Source organism: Manis javanica, chromosome 1 (genome assembly GCF_040802235.1).
Source record: "Manis javanica isolate MJ-LG chromosome 1, MJ_LKY, whole genome shotgun sequence".
NCBI lineage: Eukaryota > Metazoa > Chordata > Mammalia > Pholidota > Manidae > Manis > Manis javanica.
Genome location: NC_133156.1, coordinates 125427245 through 125446298, shown reverse-complemented (window position 1 = coordinate 125446298; position 19054 = coordinate 125427245). Strand labels below are relative to the sequence as shown.

The 19054-nt window shown below is 43.9% G+C and overlaps 1 long non-coding RNA gene across 2 annotated transcripts; it reads left to right on the top strand.

Moving 5' to 3' along the window:
* Positions 1 to 12089: 12089 nt before the first annotated feature.
* On the top strand, positions 12090 to 17222 carry LOC140848978 (uncharacterized). 2 transcript variants are annotated; one of them, XR_012130354.1, is made up of 4 exons: positions 12090 to 12161; positions 12387 to 12495; positions 16087 to 16238; positions 16341 to 17222. It is a non-coding gene; the product is annotated as an uncharacterized lncRNA (long non-coding RNA). The 2 variants fall into 2 exon arrangements; XR_012130350.1 differs by lacking the exon at positions 12090 to 12161 and having other exon boundaries at positions 12309 to 12495.
* Positions 17223 to 19054: the final 1832 nt, after the last annotated feature.

The following is a 19054-nucleotide window of genomic DNA, read 5'->3' as shown; positions in this document are numbered from 1 at the left end:
AAAAATATAAGGCAGGGTAATAATCTATTTGCCCTGTATTTCCTGGGACATTTTTGCCATCACCTTTCACATTCAGTTCAGCTTTTGAGTTTTAACTGTCTAGTACTTGAGGGAATTGAGAGGACTAGGAGCTAATCTGGTGCAAAAGCAATGCTCCAGCCCTCTGACTCCATAAAGATTCCTCCACTTGTGTAACTCCAGAGGCAATTCCCAAAGCAAAATACTTCTGAAACTGAAATCAGTCAAAGGGAGAAATTAAGTTTAAGAAACCTATTTATTTCTTACAAGCAGTCATCCCATCTCTCTCTTGACCACGCTGCAGCAGAAGAGAGAGCTCTGCCCAACCTCTCTGGTGGAGATAAACCCTTGCCTTTGTAATAACCTATTGAATTGGAGACTGAGTAATTATTTCCACCCCTTGGAAACACCTATTGATATGCAGGTGCACTAAAGCCAGGTGAGAGATTCTGGAAATACTGCAATTTTACCCACATGGGGTAAGCCTGTAAATGCCCTGGGTGTGTGAAGGTTGTGGATTTCCAAGGGAGAAGACCTTGGGCTCAGCAAGGATGGAGGTAGGTGGGTGAAGACCCAAACTTAGGGAGCACAGGGAACTGAGCCTCTTTCTGAAGCAGCCCAAGGGGTGTGGCAAGGCCTTGAGAGAAGAAATGTTGTGAGGCAGACAGAGCTGTGCCTCAGACAGTTCAATCTGTTAGCATCATGTTGAGCTGTGAGGGCCCCAAGGTACAGAAACAGCAGTTTGAACAAGTTAGAATCCCTCTCTCACTTAACAGCTCTCCTTGCCCCTAAGTCTCATGGGTCCTATACTTTTATTTTCACTTCATGGCACTTATCACACTAAATGTGTGTATAATGAATTAATCAGGCTTCTCTCCTAATGGACTGTAACCTTTTAGATGGTAATGTTGCAATTTTTGAGCTCACCATTATGTCCCCAGTGTCCAGTGCATGTTATGCAGTCACAGAAAATACACTGAATGAATGAATGACTATGTAAATAAACAAATAAATACGTAAGATGGAAATTCCTCATTTAGGTCTCAGGTATTTGGTTCAGCCTTAAAGGTTGGAACAACCTTAAGATCAGTGCTTGTAGGACTGAGACAAAGGGGTTAAATTGATGAGTCTTACCAAGAAGAAAAGAAACTGAAGAAACATTTTATTCTTAGAACCATACAGGAAGAGAGAGGAGACAAGTCATAATGCTGTTTATATTTCTGAAAATTGTTTAACATATTAAACAAAGTAATAGAGGCATATGACTAAAAGAAGATTCTGTAGCATTATACCTATTCCGGCCTACCAAGAATATTCTCTGCTACCCAGAGGTAGCCACTTGGTTTTGGTTTTTAGGTAATTATCTCTGTGTGTCTAAATATTGTGCTTACATTGCTATTTCTTGGTTTATCAACATTAGAAACTATCTCTTGACTTCCTGTTGTGAATGTAAAGATTTAGGGTGCTCTTCCAGTAGTGGTCTATTGTTATTTTCTGTTCCTCTACTGATTACTGTTTTAATATTAAGTGACAGACTTAAATCTCTTTCTTGTTCCAATGATTTAGGCAGTGTCTTCTTGACTTCCTTTGTTAAAAGTCAAAAAAGCTTGCCTTTCCTGTAAACCCTCTCCATCTCTACTTCCCAACCGTTGACATCTGGGATTTTCACATTGTCAGGACTGGCTGGCTTTGCATTCTGTTTCATAATCATGCTTTATTCCTCTACACTCTATCTTGCTTGATTCTAAAAGGTGAACATTTCTGGGGGAGGAGAGAGGTTTAGGAGTTCCCCTAAGACAAGGCCTGACCTGAAGAGGCCAGTGGGACAGGAATGAGTGCTCTATTTAAGGGCGCGGGAGGTGAGCACGAGCTGAGTCATTATCTGCCCGGCAGCGGTCCTATCTGGTGTCATCACCTGCGCAGGGGTGGCCAGCTGTGCTGTGAGAACTTCTCTTCAACAGTAGCCAGCACCTCATCCAGTCATTGCACCTAGTGACTCCCGACCATCCCTAGACCTTTGCTTGGCCTGTTTGATTAACCATTTGTGGTTAACCCTTGATTCATAACATCCTGAGACATCAATAATTCCCCCAAACCTAAATTCAAGGGGGGAAATTCCCTACATTGGTTCTGGAATCTGAGGGGGAACAGAGGAACCCAGCTAAGCCTCCCCTGCTCCCCACGCCAGGGCTGCAGCAGTGGTCAGACAGTGCACCTCCTTCCAGACCTTTGGCTGGGTCCCTGTTTTCTTGCTCACTTCTCCATCTGCCTCTGTCATATATATCTACAGAATGTTAGGAGGCAATTCTCCACGGCATCTCTACACATTTTATGACAGCCTTTGTCCCAACCACCTTTTCAAGATTGTTTGCATAGGAAATGTTCTTGGAAGATACAGATAAGGTTTCTCTCTGGGCTGGAGGACAGTTTTGTTTCCTGGCCAATATAATGAAGCACATGTCTTCCTCTGAGGCACAATGGGGCAGGTTTCCTGGCATCTCCCTTCTATGAATGGGGGTTTCCTCAGCTGCTGCATGGGCCCCTATGTGGGCTGGCTCTGCGTCACCTGCCTGAGGCATTGGGGGGCAGGTGGAACTGATGCTGCGGGCCTGCTGTGAGTAACACACTCTCTACCTCTGTTGGGGCCATTATTTCCTCCTGCCTATGAAAGTGTGACAAGTCGGTAGAGAAGCAGCTTTAGTCTCTGCTGTTTAGGGAGAGGAGAGGCTTCAGGCTTCCTCCTGAGAGTCAGAACCAACCTGAGTTTCAAGGAAGTGGCTTCCTCCTTTCTTGGGCTCATCTCTTAAATCTCTTCACTGCCTTGCCTCCCTTCCACTCTCTTCTTTACAACTACCAAGTGAGGTGTTGGGTCTGGACAGTGGTAGGTTATTAATGTGTGTGCTCAGGTTACCTAGCTGGGCCAGAAGCTCCATTTGCATTTCAATATAGACTGAAAGAATAATATAGAAAGTGCTTTTTGAGATTTTCAGTAGCTTTGTATCATACAACGTTTAACTAGTAAATGGCAAACCATAAAACACCATAAAAAGGGATATTTTTGCTGATTCCAGAATCTCTCCTTCCAGCACGGCTCCTCAGATTTTCACCATCCAGATCAGCGGCACCTTTGAAAGATCAGGGGTTGGGTGGTTTCCTTCAGCACTATCCAGGGAGAGCGAGCTGTGAGGCATGCTGTGTGCCACGGCAACTCCCAGACGTGGCCCCCGTGGGCTGGTGTGCAGACAGTGCAGACACCGTCCACACTGGTGAAGCCGACAGTTACTAGGTTCCTGTGCAGCTAGGGTTCCCGAGACCACTCATCTAGGTGAGTGTTTAAGGAGGAAGTGAGGCCCTAGCTGAGGGCTAGGAGACTGGGGCTTCTGCAAAAGGCCATTGTGAAGGTTTTGGGTTCTCCTGGAACAACTGTGCTGGTGTTTCTATTACTTAATAATATCTGATGTCATGGACATGGTTATTGCTAAGCTATATAGTATCTTTGTATTAATTAGAAAAAGATACCTCATGCTGCCTAAAGCACTTTGATTCCATTTGTAAAAAAAAGCTCTCAATATTAGTGTAGTGATATATTAGAGTAAGACACCATCTGCTGGAAATTGGAACAAACAAATCTAAGATGTCTGCAATGTGAACAGCTTTGTCCTGGGATGGTAAAGGGAGATCTGGCCTGTGGTGGCAATGGTGACGTTTGAAGTTATTGTTTACTGGAGTGGTCTCCCAATTCCAAGGCTGGTTCCCGCTCACGGTTCTCTTAGAAATGCATAAAGTACTCAATATCTTTTATTAACCCCTTTCTTCATAAACTAGCTGATGAGGGTTCTTACTGGCCTAGCAACTCTGATCAACACAGATATAAAGCACAGAGAAGGGGGCAGCAGTGCAGAGGGGAAGATGAAACCCTGTGAGTCTCTGGAGTGGAGAGAGAAAAGAAGGGTCCCACAGAGAGAAACCCAGAAACAGAGAAATCACCTTCCATTTCGCTGCTGGAAGGACAGAATGAGTTCCTTGAAAAGGACTCACAATATACACATGTGGTGGAGGGTTATAGGTTTAATAAGAGGAGAATATATTTATTTGAGATATGAATTCACCAGACATTATCAAATTAGCAATGTTCCCTTTTTGTGATGCATTAAGCTTGCAATGTACCAGTTGAATGCTTCTGACATACATAAACATGTGATCCCAGCAGTTCTCACCTGTGCTAAAAAGGAACTAGCTGTCTGATTCATGCTGCAGTCTGTGCTGAGGAAGCACAGACACCAAGGCTGCAGGAAGGTCCAGTAGAGAGTCTGCAGTGGGCAGCAGAGACCTGGGGGTGGCCTCCTGTCCTATTTTATCAGCTCCTCTCCTGGTTTGCCTTTCAGGTGTGGAAAACCCCTGTTTACAACTGCTTGAGCCAGATTGCCTCTTCTGCCCTTTCTGTCCATCTTTTAGTCATCTTATTAGTTCTGTCACTTCAGGTCAAAGTTAGTGCAGGAAGGACCAGGTCCTTGATTTTGTCACCAGTTTAAAGGCTGTATCTCTCCACTGCAAATGGAAGACCGCAAAGAGCCCACCTGCCTTCATTGTCCACCCCTGGATTTCTCCACTCTGGCTCTTTCTTCCATGTCTCCTTTGCTTTCTTACTCAGTTTGAATGCAGTCCTTCAGCCACATCCCGCGTGGATCCAGGGCTTTGTGCCAGGAGGTACTGGGAAATGAGGGCAGGAGAGGTGCCTGCAAGGGACTGCCTTCGGGGAGTGGCAGACATACGGTATATACACTTTTGACACTTTCCAGCTTAGCACATCTTTAGATTATTGTTAAAAAGCACTCTGCCTCATCTTGTTATTTTAATCTATTTTGTATTCGGCCCCAGGAGAAAGAAGGGTAAAAGAGAAAAAAAAAAAACCCTTTCCTGCCACATATAAAATATCGCAGATGTTAACTGATGATTGCAAAAGACAGTGAAGCAGGCCAAGAAACTGTTGTGGGGAGAGGGGGGTGTTCGCTGAGTTGAATGTTCAGGGCAGATGCTCTGGAGGATTAAATTACAGAGATGGAGGTAGTGCTGCCATCCCCCAGTCCTGCTTGGTGGGGCTGGAAGCTATTTCAAGCCAGTGGGAAAGAGAAAGAGTCTGTACTATTCGTCTTAGGGAGGCACTTAATTTTCTTCCTTGTGTTGGAAAATGATATCCAGCTCTGCATGTATGTGGGTGTTTTTTTTAATAAAGTGTTACTTGGAGACTCAAAATAAGGACAGTGGGAAACTGGGCATGAGTGGATTTTGCCTCCTCTGCAGCCATTTCTCCCTCCTCTGGTAGCAGCTCTATGATTTTGCCTGGGGGACATCTTTCTCACTGGTAGTGCACATGGTCTGTGAGCCTGAGCTCCACCCAGCCCAGTGCCCCTACTTTAAGCCAGGCACCGGCACTAAGCAATTGGTCACAGTGTGTGTCCTGGGGTGTCTGCAGGACTTAAGCTGGGATGATGAGAGTTGGCCCCAGGACTTCTAGAGTCATTTTGTGAAATAGGGGCTTGCTTTCTGTGCTAAACAGATGGGATATAAGTCTGGAATGGCTCCTGGCTTTCTTTATGAAAGCTTGCTGCCGAATGAAGCCAAGTAGAAGACACACAGTTGTGCAATGAAGAGAGAGGTTCCCAAGGACATCAGAGCACCTGCATCCAGCCGCAACTAAAACTGATACTACCCCAGGACTTTCAGTTATGAGTGCCTGTAAGTCACCCTACACCCCCTTACTTTTACCATTTGCATTTTAGTTTCTGTCACTTGCAACTCAGAGGGCCCTGCCTGGTACAAGTGGCTTCAGAAAACCTAGGAGGCTTGCGGAGGCAGAACAAAATGTGTGTTGCTGCTGTCTGCTGGCTCTTGTGCTGCTCTTGCTGTGGAGGAGACTTGCAGGCGCATTTCCAGGTCTTGTTTGACTGGGAGTATGCAGCTGCCTCTAAGAAAGACTGCCAGCCAGAAGCCGGCAGCCAGAACTCAGCTAAACAATCCCATGTTGAGTTCTGTGCTATGGCACAGCAGTGCTCTCCAAGGACACCTCCTGAACAAAAGTGAATGTCATAAAGGTCCAACACGAGCTGGGAAGGCCTGAGTTTCCACTTGCACCCATGGGCAAAGGAATAATTGTTCTCAGATCCCCTGGAAGAGACAGCTCTTGGCTCACAGATGTGAAAATATTCTTTGAGTGGAAGGCAACAGGAAGCAGCTGTTAGGGTTATGGGCAATTAGAGAGGAGAGGCCACTTTAATATTTATTTTTTTTGTCCAGTGAATACTGATTGTCTTCTATTGTGCTAGGGATAGAAACACTAAAATATTGCAAAGTTCATGCTCTCCAGAAGCTTGCAGACGGGTCTGAGAGTCAGGCAAGAAAATCAATGGACCAGTAATATAATTAGGGATACTTTAGATAGAAATGATAGAAAGGTGATGCCTACCCAACAGTATTCTTCTCTTCATCTGCACTTCATAGAATCCTGATTTTATTTTAGGAGGCAGGGTGCTCAGGTAGATGGACCCCACCCCACCTCAGGATGAACCAGGATAGAGCTAAGCCAGTGAATCTCAAAATCTGACATGCATTGGAATCCCCTAGAGGGTTTTTAAAACCTGGAATCCTTGGCTTCATCCCCAGAGTTTTTGATTCAGTAGGTCTCCATGAGGCTCAAGAATTTGTATTTCCAAAAAGTGCACAGGTGACGCTGGCACTGTTGGCCTGAAGACCACTGATCTAAGTCAGCATGGTCACCTGGCTCACCTGCTCTGGCATGTGGTTTAGGGTTGGGCACAGTACCAGGTTCTGGCCCCTGAAGTGAAGGGGAAAGCCTGTGGAGGACTTCCGGCAAGAATGTGTGCTTCCAGGGGAAAAGTGAGATGCAAGGGGGCCTGCCCTTGCTCCCCACTGTGGGTGGAGTTATACGCAGAGATGCCTTTTGGATCAGCGGTTGGCATGTTGTGACTGTGTGGACTGGGCTGAGAGACTTACAAAATTGCTGACCCAGAGCCCTGACATCCTTGAGGAGCTAAACAAACCCTGGAACCACCTGCTTTTAGACCTTTTGTTGTGAGAAAAAATTAAGTGCTGTTATTCCCATTTTGGAGCTGGAAGTATCCTGACTGATTAGGAGGGCCACTGATTTGAGACTGAGTGGGATGGGATGGAGTATCAGGAAAGGCTTCCGAGAGGAGGTGACTCACTCTTGTTCCCCAGCTCTTCAGGGAGAATGGTTCCCATTTGTGCTTTGGCAACATGACAAATGATGACACTCAATAGACTCACATTAGAGAATAACTTGAACTGGCTAAACTGGGTATGTTAAGTGTCTGAATGCCAAGGGTTCATTTCAAGTATACAAAACTGTGTGGGAACAGAGAATGAGGAAACCATTAAATCTATCCATGGTGAAGTCAAGCTAAAATTTGTGTAGGAGGTGATATTTGGTCTGGGCCACTTAGAGCTGATGCTGCGCTGGGGGAAAGTGCAGTGCTAGAGTCTGGTGGGCAGTACGGACCCATGACTGTGGGGCTTACTTCATCTTGAGAACATGTTGTCCAGAGGAAATTGCACAGACAACAATCCAAATACCTGACAGAGTTTGGCATCTCTGGAGAAGAGCACCCACACTTTGGTATTGTTAGGTAGACAGACAGACATGAGCAACTGGGGAAGGTGAAGATAAGGGTCAGGGAAAAAATGCCCAGTTAGGGGGTCCCACGTGAAGACAACAAAAGCTTTGCAGGGAGATTATTTTCTTGCCTGTCAGGACCAGTCCAAACCAGTCCCAGCCAGATCACAACACAGGCACAATCCAACAAAACCAAAAAGTGCCCAAACCATCCCTCATCATAATCTCATTAAAATAAAATTGCTGTTTTGCTACCCCTCTCCCTCATCTCCCATCCCCTCCCCCACTCACCGCTGGGGCTTTTCTGTGTGCATTTTCTGTGTGCATTTCTTCTCCCAAGAAGAATGGGTGTGTAATTAACACTGTCAATCAAATGACCTCACCCTGTCAATCAAACAGGCGCTTCCCGGCAAGGACATGATAAACAGACCCTCCAATAAATGGTCAGAGCCTTTGTCTACGTTGACTCTGGCCCATGCTCTCTTGGCCTATATTCAAATAAAACTTCAGTCTGATCCTGAGAAAACGTCACAGACTGGAGAATGAGGACAGATGACAACGGTTGCAATTTGGGATGATGGATTCAATCTTGGTAGAGAAAAAAACTTTCAGCAGTAAAATTGGAGAAATTCAAATAATTGTAATATATACTGTACCAGTGTTAACTTATTTTTGAGAAATGTGCCATGATATATAAGATGTTAATATTAGGAAAGTTAAAAGAAAGCCTATAATTTGACATGTTAAAATAACCAAGGGGTGGGGGTGACCCAGCTTCTGGTTGGTGACTATTCCCTTTCTTCATTCCTTAGTCCTTAGGAAATGACAAATCATGATGTTAAATTCTAAGTTTCACACTACTTCTGTGATCTTACCTCATGCCATCTTTCCTTTGATCAATTCCACTCTAGCCACCTACCTTCTTCTAGTTCCCAGGACACATGGAACCTGACCCCACCATAGGGTCCTTGTGCTTGTCATTCCTGACTTCTTGGAACTCCTTCCTCTGATTCTTTGTGGGGCTGGCTTCTCTCCTTCAGATCTCAGCTTGATGTCACCTTCAGCTTAATTTGCTTCAAGGAGGGAGAGGTCTTCTTGACTGCCCCTCCCATTAATCTGTCACAGAATCTTCTGTATTTTTGTTCACTGCCCTAATCACAATCTGTAATGTACAGATTTATTTGCTGGTTTTCTCCTTGTAGCTCTGGGGCGAGGCGGGGGTGGGGTGGGGGGAGGGTGTTCCCAGCCTGGGGCGAGTCCCTCTATAAAACCCGTGAAAGCAAAATAAATCAAGAGAAAAGGAAGGTTGGGCGAAAGGCCTTTATTCCTTAAAGTTGCTACTCAGGCTTGGCATGGTCCATCTCCTCCAGCCTGGCTTGTGCTCTGTAGCCACAGCACACTCTCTATTTCCTGCTTGCCCCTCCTGCGAAGAACTCCATGGGTGGGTCCTTGGTGCCTGGCAGACACCAGCCCACTTACATGCCAGAAATGGAGGGGAGGAGAGAATGGCCTTTTTTCTCTCTCCACCCCTTACCCCAGATTGTCAGGAGGCCAGTGGTAAACACCAATTGATACATAAATGGACTAAGGCCAGGCGGGAGATTCTGGAAATTCTGCCATTTACCCCACACTCCCCTACAGACTGTTCCATGAAGGCAGAGACCTTGTCTATTTTAATCTGTTATATTCCCTGTCCCTAGCACAGTGCTTTGCCGAGGATAGTTTAACAAATGTTAAACTAAGGCCAAAGGATATTTTTTCAAGAGTTAAAAACATGATGCTTATCAAACATATAGTGAACATGAGTTCAAATATTTATTTATTTAATTTAATGAAGAAATCACCAAGTTAATAAAACTCATCCAAGAATTCTAGGAACAGAGTCAAGAAACATGACAAAATAAGTTAGCCTAGGTAGTGCTAAATCTGGTTAATGTCCTGCAGGGCAATAAATTATAATCTTTGAGACTGTCTTTTCTCTGGAATGGGAATCATTTGCATCTCCAACAGACAAAAACCTACAAATTAACAGGTTAACTTCACAGAATCTGGAGCCTAATGATAATAACTGACAGGTCAAAGGTACAGTCTTTTTTAAGTACCATTGATATACAATCTTATGATGGTTTCACATAAACAGCGCCGTGGTTTCAACATTCACCCATATTATCAAGTCCTCACCCCACCCCCCTGCACACTACAGTCACTGTCTATCAGCATGTAAGATGCTATAGAGTCATTACTTGTCTTCTCTGTGCTGTACTGCCTTCTCCATAACCTACCTATATTGTGACTGCAAATTATAGTGCCCCTTAATCCCCTTCTCCCTCCCCACCCACCCTCCTCAACCCCTCCCCTTTGGTAACCACTAGTCCCTTCTCAGTGTCTGTGAGTCTGCTGCTATTTTGTTCCTTCAGTTTTGCTTTGTTTTTATACTCCACAAATGAGTGAAGTCATTTGGTATTTTTCTTTACCTGGCTTATTTCACTAAGCATAACACCCTTTAGATCCATCCATGTTGTTGCAAATGGCAGGATTTCTTTTCTTTTTATGGCTGAAAAACATTCCATTGTGTACATGTACCACCTCTTCTTTATCCATTCATCTATTGATGGACACTTAGGTTGCTTCCATACCCTGGCTATTGCAAATAGTGCTGTGATAAACATATGGGTGCATATGTCTTTTCAAATCAGGGATCTTGTTTTTTTTTGGTAAATCTCTAGGAGTGGAATTCCTGGGTCAAGTGGTATTTTTATTTTTAGTGTTTTGAGGAACCTCCATATTGCTTTCCACAACAGTTGAACCAATTTATATTTCCACCAGCAGTGTAGGAGGGTTCCCTTTTCTCCGCATTCTCACCAGCATTTGTTGTTCCTTTTCTTTTGGATGTTGGCCATCCTAACTGGTGTGAGATGATATCTCACTGTGGTTTTAATTTGCATTTCCCTGATAATTAGTGATGTGGAGCATCTTTTTATGTGGTCTGTTGGCCAGCTGAATTTCTTCTTTGGAGAAGTGTCTGTTCAGGTCCTCTACCCATTTTTTAATTGGGTTATTTGTTTTTGGAGTGCTGAGGTGTGTAAGTTCTTTATATATTTTGGATGTTAACCCCTTATTGGATAAATCATTTACAAATACAGTCTTCAGTACTGTAGGATGCCTTTTTGTTCTGCTGATGGTGTCCGTTGCTATACAGAAGCTTTTCAGTTTGATGTAGCCCCACTTGTTCATTTTAGATTTTTGTTTCCCTTGCCTGAGGAGATGTGTTCAGGAAAAAGTTGCTCATGTTTATATTCAAGAGATTTTGCCTATATTTGCTTCTAAGAAAAGGTATAGTCTTTTTAAAAAAATATTTTGTATTGAAGTATAGTTGATACATACATTATATTGCTTTTGTGTGTATAATATAGTGATTCTATTACTATATACATTATGAAATGCTCACCACAATCAGTGTGGTTATCATCTGTCACCATAAAAAATTATTACAATATTATTGACTATATTCCCTGTGTGGTACTTTAATCCCTGTAATTTATCTATTTTATAACTGGAAGTTTGTACAAATGTACAGTCTTTAGAGGAATAATAACTGGGTAGGTCTGCTAGGCAATGCTCCAGCATGATATTGAAAGGACATGCAATTCTCTTTTTGCCTTAATTCTAAGTTTTGGGCAATTAAAAAAAAAAAGGAAGGAATGAATAAATGTTCCAGCTGGAAGGGGGAGGGCGCAATCAGTTGGGAGCAAGGCACTAGACATCTTCATCATGGTGACCCTGAAAGCCATCGTCTTTTGATCTAGCATCCATTCAGGAGCCAGCCAGTGCTTCAGCTTCTCTGTGAAGTCTGTGTGGAGTTTTCTCTCACCCTGTATCTGGCAAACTGAGTACTCCATACTTGTTATTAGGACAGTGATTGTATAGAGGTCCTAGATTTTTTTTCCTATGACACGTGTAGTCCTGGTTTATGCCAAGACACCCTATTCCTATTGTATCCCTTGTTGTATCCTGGTTCAGGGCCATGCCCTGTCAGGAGAGCAGGGAGCCTCTATTCCAAGGCACCTAATTAGAAACTCAAAAAATATACAGGGTATATTTTTGTTTTATGGATATGCATGGACACGCTCTGGGGATTCCCAGAAATAATTGAGTCTGGAGGGAAAAGAGACTTTGAAGGTGGGAATCCCATCCCTGCAGTCAGCAGGTGAGGGCTAGGGGTCAGGACAGTGGAAGCAGGAATGTAAAGATGACCTCACTTGTATACCAGCTAGTGAAACCAGATGCATACGGGTCAGACAAGTATCAGCGCTGCTTCCTCACAGCTCTGTCGGTCCCATGAGATGCTATCCTGGAAACAGGTCCAGAGGCCAGCCCCACTTGTGTATCTTTCTCTAATTTTAGAATTTATTTTATTCAGGAGATAACAATCTTTGGGACCAAAGTCTTGAGCATTGAACCGGGGACGACCCCAATAAGAAATAATTCCAAGGTAAATAACGATTCAACCACGCTGAAAACAGTCCCCTTACTACATCAGGCAAGCATATTTTACATTTCAACAAGTGGCATCTTGCCAGGGAATTGACTCAAAACAAATCTCTAGCAGCCCAGAGGTGCTGGAGGGGAGTTTCAGAAACAGTCAGCACTGGGAGGGCTGTAATGCAACAGCTTACAGGAATTGCCTCACTCACACTTCGGTGTTCATCTTCTGCAGAACTCTGCTCGTCTTTGCAGCTTTAAAGCAGCTCACAGGAATCAGAGGTGGTTACATCAGGAGACAGGAGAACTTGGAGACATTCTATTCAATCTGTTTCATTGTACAGGTGAGGAATCCAAGGCACAAAGAGATGAAAGGATTTTTCCCAAAGCCACACAATGGAGAACTGTGAGCAGAACTGTAAATCCTTTTTGCTAGTTCAAGTATTTCCATGTTATATATATGTATAATAAAGCATTTAATATATACCTTATTTATTAGCTAGGCGAAAGGTGTGGCAACTGCATGGATTTTGCTTTCTTGGTGATATATCTCTATTCCTGGTGCAGAGCTCAAGGATCAATCAACAAACAGTAGGCAGAGATAGATGTGGCCCCCGTGCATGGGAGCAGCATGTGACAGTGTGTCAGCACAGACATAATTGAAAGCAGTGCCATGGCAACCAGCACTTCCTCTGGCCCCTGACAGCACTGTGAGCTAGAATATAATCATAAATGGCTTCTCACTTACTGAGCAGAGTGCTCAAGCCTCTGCTTCCCCGGTAGCGAGTGACTCTAAAATATACCCAGTGCTGAATCCAGGAACAGAACCCAGCCAGCGTCTTTACCAAGGGCTTGCAGTTCCAACAGGAGGAATGAACTCAGGGGCCTTTGGAAACCCCGCGCATCACCGTGCCAAGCAGTATGGTTTTGCTTCCTCTTAGAGCAACGCATTGTTTCGAAGCGTGTTCTCTGAACACTAATGTTCCAAAGAAGTACCCTCAGCAGGGAGGGGCAGGCAAGGGGGAGGGCACCTCCACTGACATCTTTCTCATACATTCCTGGTTGGTCTGCAATCAAAAAAGTCCCCATAAACTGTGGCAGTGGACTGGGAGAGCCTGGATCGAGTTAAGTTTCATCGGCAAGACTGATTATCAGGCCATTCCACTGGGATGCTGGAAGCCTCCTTGATGTTAGCCTGAATGTTCACACGGTCTGCACAACAGAACTCCTCAGACCACTTTCCCCTTCTTTTTTGAGTTTCTAATTAGGCGCCTTGGAATAGAGGCTCCTAGCTCCCCTGACAGGGCATGGCCCCGGACCAATACTGACTGCTGTGGGCTGAACACAGCTCTGGGGATTTGCCCTCACCTCCGGCCTTCTCCTCTTCCCTAGGGCTGGTTTTAGGTTGTAATGGTGACAAACCACCTTGGGCCATGAGGATGAGGGCCACACCATAGGAATGGTGGAGCAGTAAGGCACACTTTCAGGATAATTTTAAAATATGGCTACTTACTTAATCAGTACTAAAAAAAAAAAACTTGTGGGAGGTACCCACCAATGCTAGATAGATGAAGCCTGGCTCTGGACGAAGCTCTGCTCTTGAACCTGAGTTGCCCTACAAGCCCTCTATTTAAAAAAAACAATTCTTTCTGTATTAGCAATATCCTATTATAGCCACACCCAAACTGCCATTGGTCATCTGCTGAAAGTATTATGTAGGATGCTTTGGGCTACAAGTAACAACAAGCCTTGCTGAAGGTAACTTGAAAACATAGGAGTTAAAAACTGATGTAATTTCAGAAGAAATCCAGAGGGATGCCCCCCTCCCCCCTGCTTCCTGTCTGCTAGGTTCCTGCAAATCCCAAGGTCTTTCCTCAGCTGTTCCATGCTAGGTGTTGAGGGCACAGGAACCCCTCTGAGACAGGTACTTCCTCTCTGCAGCAATTAAGACCCAGAGCCCCAGCTGCTGGGCCTCAGTGACATCTGTCCTTTACCTGTCCCTCTGTTCACCCAGCATGAAACACTTTTTTCTGGTGTGGAGAAATCCCCCTCTCCCCCAGTCCCTCTTCCAAATATTCTGCTCTGTCCAACTCCTCTCAGTATTGCTATGGGCTTTAGGCTTTTGGAAGCCCCAGCCAGGAAGAAGTCTATCTGTATGCTTCTCTCGTTCTCTTTAGCTTCCCATCCTCTCATATCCCTTCCAAATGGCAATAGGCATAAAACAGACTCTATGCTGGGAATGGGAGATGGCAAAAGAGAAAAATACATGGAAAAATTAGTTAAGTTTTCAAAATATTATTCTGCACACACATGGGTGGGAAACTCAGGTCATCTGCCTAGAATTAAGCCAGTTGGAAAATCTGGAATCAGAGTCTTGCTAAAAATATAGATTTCTGTGCTCCATTCAAAGTCTGTGAAATCTGAATCTTTCTAGGCAACTCTTACAAGAATTAAAGCTTGAGAATGTCCCAGTCCCGGCCTTCACTGAATCACCTGCCAGGTTTTGATACTGAGCTGTGCGTGTTTCCAAGCTGGTTCTGGGCACTTTCATGTGCATTGATATCACATGGTGATCTTACTAAGTCAGGTTGTGGGACCTGAGATTCTACATTTCTAGGAAATGCTGCTGCTGCTGGATGGAGGACCACACTTTGAGTGGCAAAGTGCTAGAATCTGCATTGATGTCTTCTGCAGATCTGTGAGGCTATCTAGAGACTTCTCAAGTTCCTGGTGCCAGAGGTTTGCTTGAACAGGGATTGGAGATTGCTAAACCCTCATGGACACTAGCAGTCCTCCCACTGACTCCCAGCACCACCCCCACTCTGCTACCTTACTCTGACTTAAGGGCCAACTCCTCTCATGCCCTGGTCTTCCTCACCCTGTGGGCTTTCTCTGACTGTAGACAAACAACTGAACATCCCTAGGGAACCTTTAAATTTGCAAATATGATGACGTCCTTCCTTCTGGGAGAAAAGGGGAAGGGAAACTTGAGCAAACAAATCAAGGTGAGTCAAGAGTTCTTTTTACTCTCTAGGTCCATCATCAGTGGGGAAAGATGTTAACATTTCCTACACTCATCTTGACTTTGAAAGAAGCACTGAGCCTGTAGGAACTCCTGCTTCTCTCTGATACATGGAGGGGAAAAGGCAACCTCAGTCTTGCTTGCATGGCATATGTTTAACCCTAAAGTCCTTGGGGAGTGGCAGGGAACATTATAGAATACAAGAAGTGGTGAGATACTTTCCTGCAGCCATGAAGAATTTCTGATGTTCAAACTAACATGGCTTTAATCTCTGTTACTGAATAGGAAAGCAGGTCTAAAGCAGAGGTATAGAGGGGACTAACTTGTGGTGCTCTCCAGACATGGAGAATCACTGGTCACAGTGAAAGCTCTAATGGTTGGAGGAAGCCAGTGGTGGTCAGTAGACTCTAGTGCCAATGGATCTGGAGTAAGACCCTTGACTGTATGGTTGCTGAACTGTGACTCAGGACCAGGGTGAGACCCCCCAGGCCAGGGTGGGGAACCATGGATGTCACTGGCTCTGAGGCCAGGCAAAGACAATGTGGTACACAGACTAGTGTCTGCAGAAAGCTCCGTCCACATCACCTGGGGAACTTTGGTAACAGTGATTTCAACCCTTACCCTATAGAAGCTGATTCAGCAGGACCCAGTGGGCTATGTTTTAAAAAATACTCTGGATATTTTGGACATGAGTCATGTTTGAGAACTAATGCATGACCACATGATTTGCCAAATTTTTAGCAGAAAAATTTATTTACTAGATAAATATCTATGGAACAACTACAATATGCCATGTATTATACTAAGCAGTGGTGAATAAAACTGATAATGTATTCCTAGAGCTTCATTATATGAAACAGGTAAGAATGAGGAGTGGACTTTTCAAGAATTTCAAATCTTTATTGTTTGGCAGGAAATATTTTTTTTGCTGAGGAACCATCAGATTCTGTGGCACATGGCCTGAGGACCTCTGCCTTGCAGGCCTGGGAATCAGCTTGGAGTAATAAAACACCCACAGGCTTTCAGTTGCTGGTCAATTAGTGGGGGATACCTTCCAGTCTTATTGTGAGTAACCGAAGAACCAAACACATGGAGCATGGAGTGCAGTGCTTGCTGGGCAGCTGGCCTATGCTGCATTTTCATGCTCTTTCCCTTCTCTTTGTCTAGGAGCAGATTGCCTCTGTGAAAAGACAAGCTGAAGGAGGAAACAAGAACACACTGGTAAATGTGTTGCAAGAGGGACCTGCAGATCAGGTGGCATAATGAGGAACACAAAGTGCAGAGGCCAAGGAAAGGCCCTACCTCTGCTGTAGCAAGGAGCCACCACAGATACAAAGTGGGAAACAGTTGGGGAGTTCCTCAAAAAAGTTAAACATGGTGTCACCAGATGACCCATCAAGTCCATTGACAGTTATATACCCAAGAGAAATGAAGACACATGTGCATGCAAAAACTTGGGCATCTAAGTTCACAGCAGCATTAGGCATAACAGCTAAAAAGAAGTAACAACCCAAACGTCCATCAAGTGGTGAATGGATAAACAAAATAGCACATATCCACAGAGTAGAATGTTATTCAGCCATAGAAAGGAACGGACTACTGAAATGTGCAACAGTGTGGATGCCCCTTGAAAACATTTAGGGAAGTGAAAGGAGCCAGTCACAAAAGACTACTTATTGTATGATTTCATTTATATGAAATGTTCAGAATAAGAAAATCTGTAGCCATAGAAAGTAGATTTGTGGTGTCCAGGGGCTAGGGGAAGGAGGAATTGGGGAGTGACTGCTAATAGGCTGGGGTTTCTTTTGGAATAATAAAAACATTCTGAAATTAGATGTGGTAATGGCTGTGCAATCTTGTGAATGTACTAAAACCCACGGAGTCACACACTTTAAAGTGGTGAATTTTATGGTACGTGAATTATATCTTAATTTAAAAATTAAAAAAAAGAAAAAAGAAAGAAGCAACTACAAAGAATAAAGCCAATCTGTGTTCTGTGGCTACGAACTAAGGAAAGGCTGAGCTGGAACCCTGAGAGGCTGCGGAAAAGGACCCAGGGTTCGGATGACAAATCTGGTCAGGCCCAAGATTGCCTTTCTTTGCTGGGACTTGAAGTATTTACTAGTCTTTCAGAAAAGAGGGAGACTTGATTAGGAAAACAATGTTTGTTATAATAATTACATTTTCTGGGCCTACACTGATTGTTTACATATGTTTATATTCCAGCCATAGGAGTGATTTGTTAATTTTCAAATACTTAATTCATTTTGTTATTTTTCAAAGACCCGGGTCTAGAAGCCCATTCAGGTTGTTGGAAGTTCAGCTATGGGTCCTGGTGCCCTGCAGGTTGGTGGTCTTAGAAACTAGATACCACCCTTCACGGCAGCCCCCCAGAGAGCAGGCGCACAGGCCTTGACTGCATACTGCTTTTTCAGTAAGTCTTACAGGCTTCTGTTGGCGGGTGAGAATAGTATTTTAAGGAGAAGCACCTTGAAATTGACATGCTGTATGAAAATCCATTAGGAGGACAGAAGGTATTTTTAAGCACAAAAAGTTTGCATCACTGATGAGAGTAAAGGCCTGCCGGTAATTGTAATTCCATTTTCAATGTGCCATTTTGCAGAATGTGTCACTGGCGCTTCGTGCTTCCGAGCTGCTGTGTATGCTCTACGGCACATCTGCGATTACTGCATCAGGTTTGCAAAACCAATTAAAAAAAAAAAATCTCTCGAAGTTTGCCCTCAGCGTTTTGCAAGGAGGTTGCTTACCAGCTGTTTGTTTTTACACTCTAGTGATTGTTTTGCACATTATTAATGAGTAGCATGCAATTACATCATTGTAATGGCAAATAGTAAACTGAATTCCCAGTAGGGTGTTTTTGAGGGAATAGAAGTACTCTCTCTCTCTTTCTAGGCCTAGTGCCCTGAAGAAACTCCATGGTCACACAAGCCAGTGGCTCCAGGGAGATGAGGGCCCTGTGGTCAACTGCCCGAGCCTAGGACTTCTGGCATCCCTTACCAGGCCATTAACCAACAAATTTCAAAGGTTGATGAGACCCTGAGACTGAGGTTTGCCAAGAGTACCCATTTGAATCTCTTACTGTTACTGACCCAAATTATTATGACAAATCTTTCTTCTCCTGGAACTGACACTGAATTAAAATGACCCCAATGATCCCAATATAATTAGAGCCTCATTTGTTCATTTATTTACTTAAACAGCTTTAATGAGATATAATTGATATACCATAAAAGTTGCCCTTTTAAAACGTTCAATGCAGCAGTTTTTAATGTATTTGTGGAATTAGCATCACTACCATCTAATTTTAGAACATTTTCATCATCCCAAAAAGGAACCTGGTACCCGTTCACAGCCATGCACCACTCCCCTCCTCTCCCAACCTCTGGACACCACTAATCTCCTGTCTCTATGGAGTTCCTCCTCTGGACATTTTATATAAATGGAATCATACAATATGTGCTCTTTTGCTACTGGCTCCTTTCACTTAGCCTAATGTTTACAAGGTTCATTCATGTTGAAGCATGTAACAATATATTCATTCATTTAAACTTAAAAAAAAATTGTGGTAAAACACACCTGAAATTGACCACCTTAACCATTTGTAATCATACAGGTCAGTGCCAAGTTCACTCACATTGTTGTGCAACTAACTGCAGAACTCGTTGCATCTTGCAAAACGGAAAATCTATACCCGTTAAAAAACAACTCATTCTCCCTTTTCCTAGCTCCTAGCAACTACCTTTCTATTTTCTGTCTGTATGAATCTGACTATTGCAGGTACCTCATATAAGTGGAGGCATGCAGTATTTGTCCTTTTATGACTGGCTTGTTTCACTTAGTTTAATGTCCTTAAGTTTCAT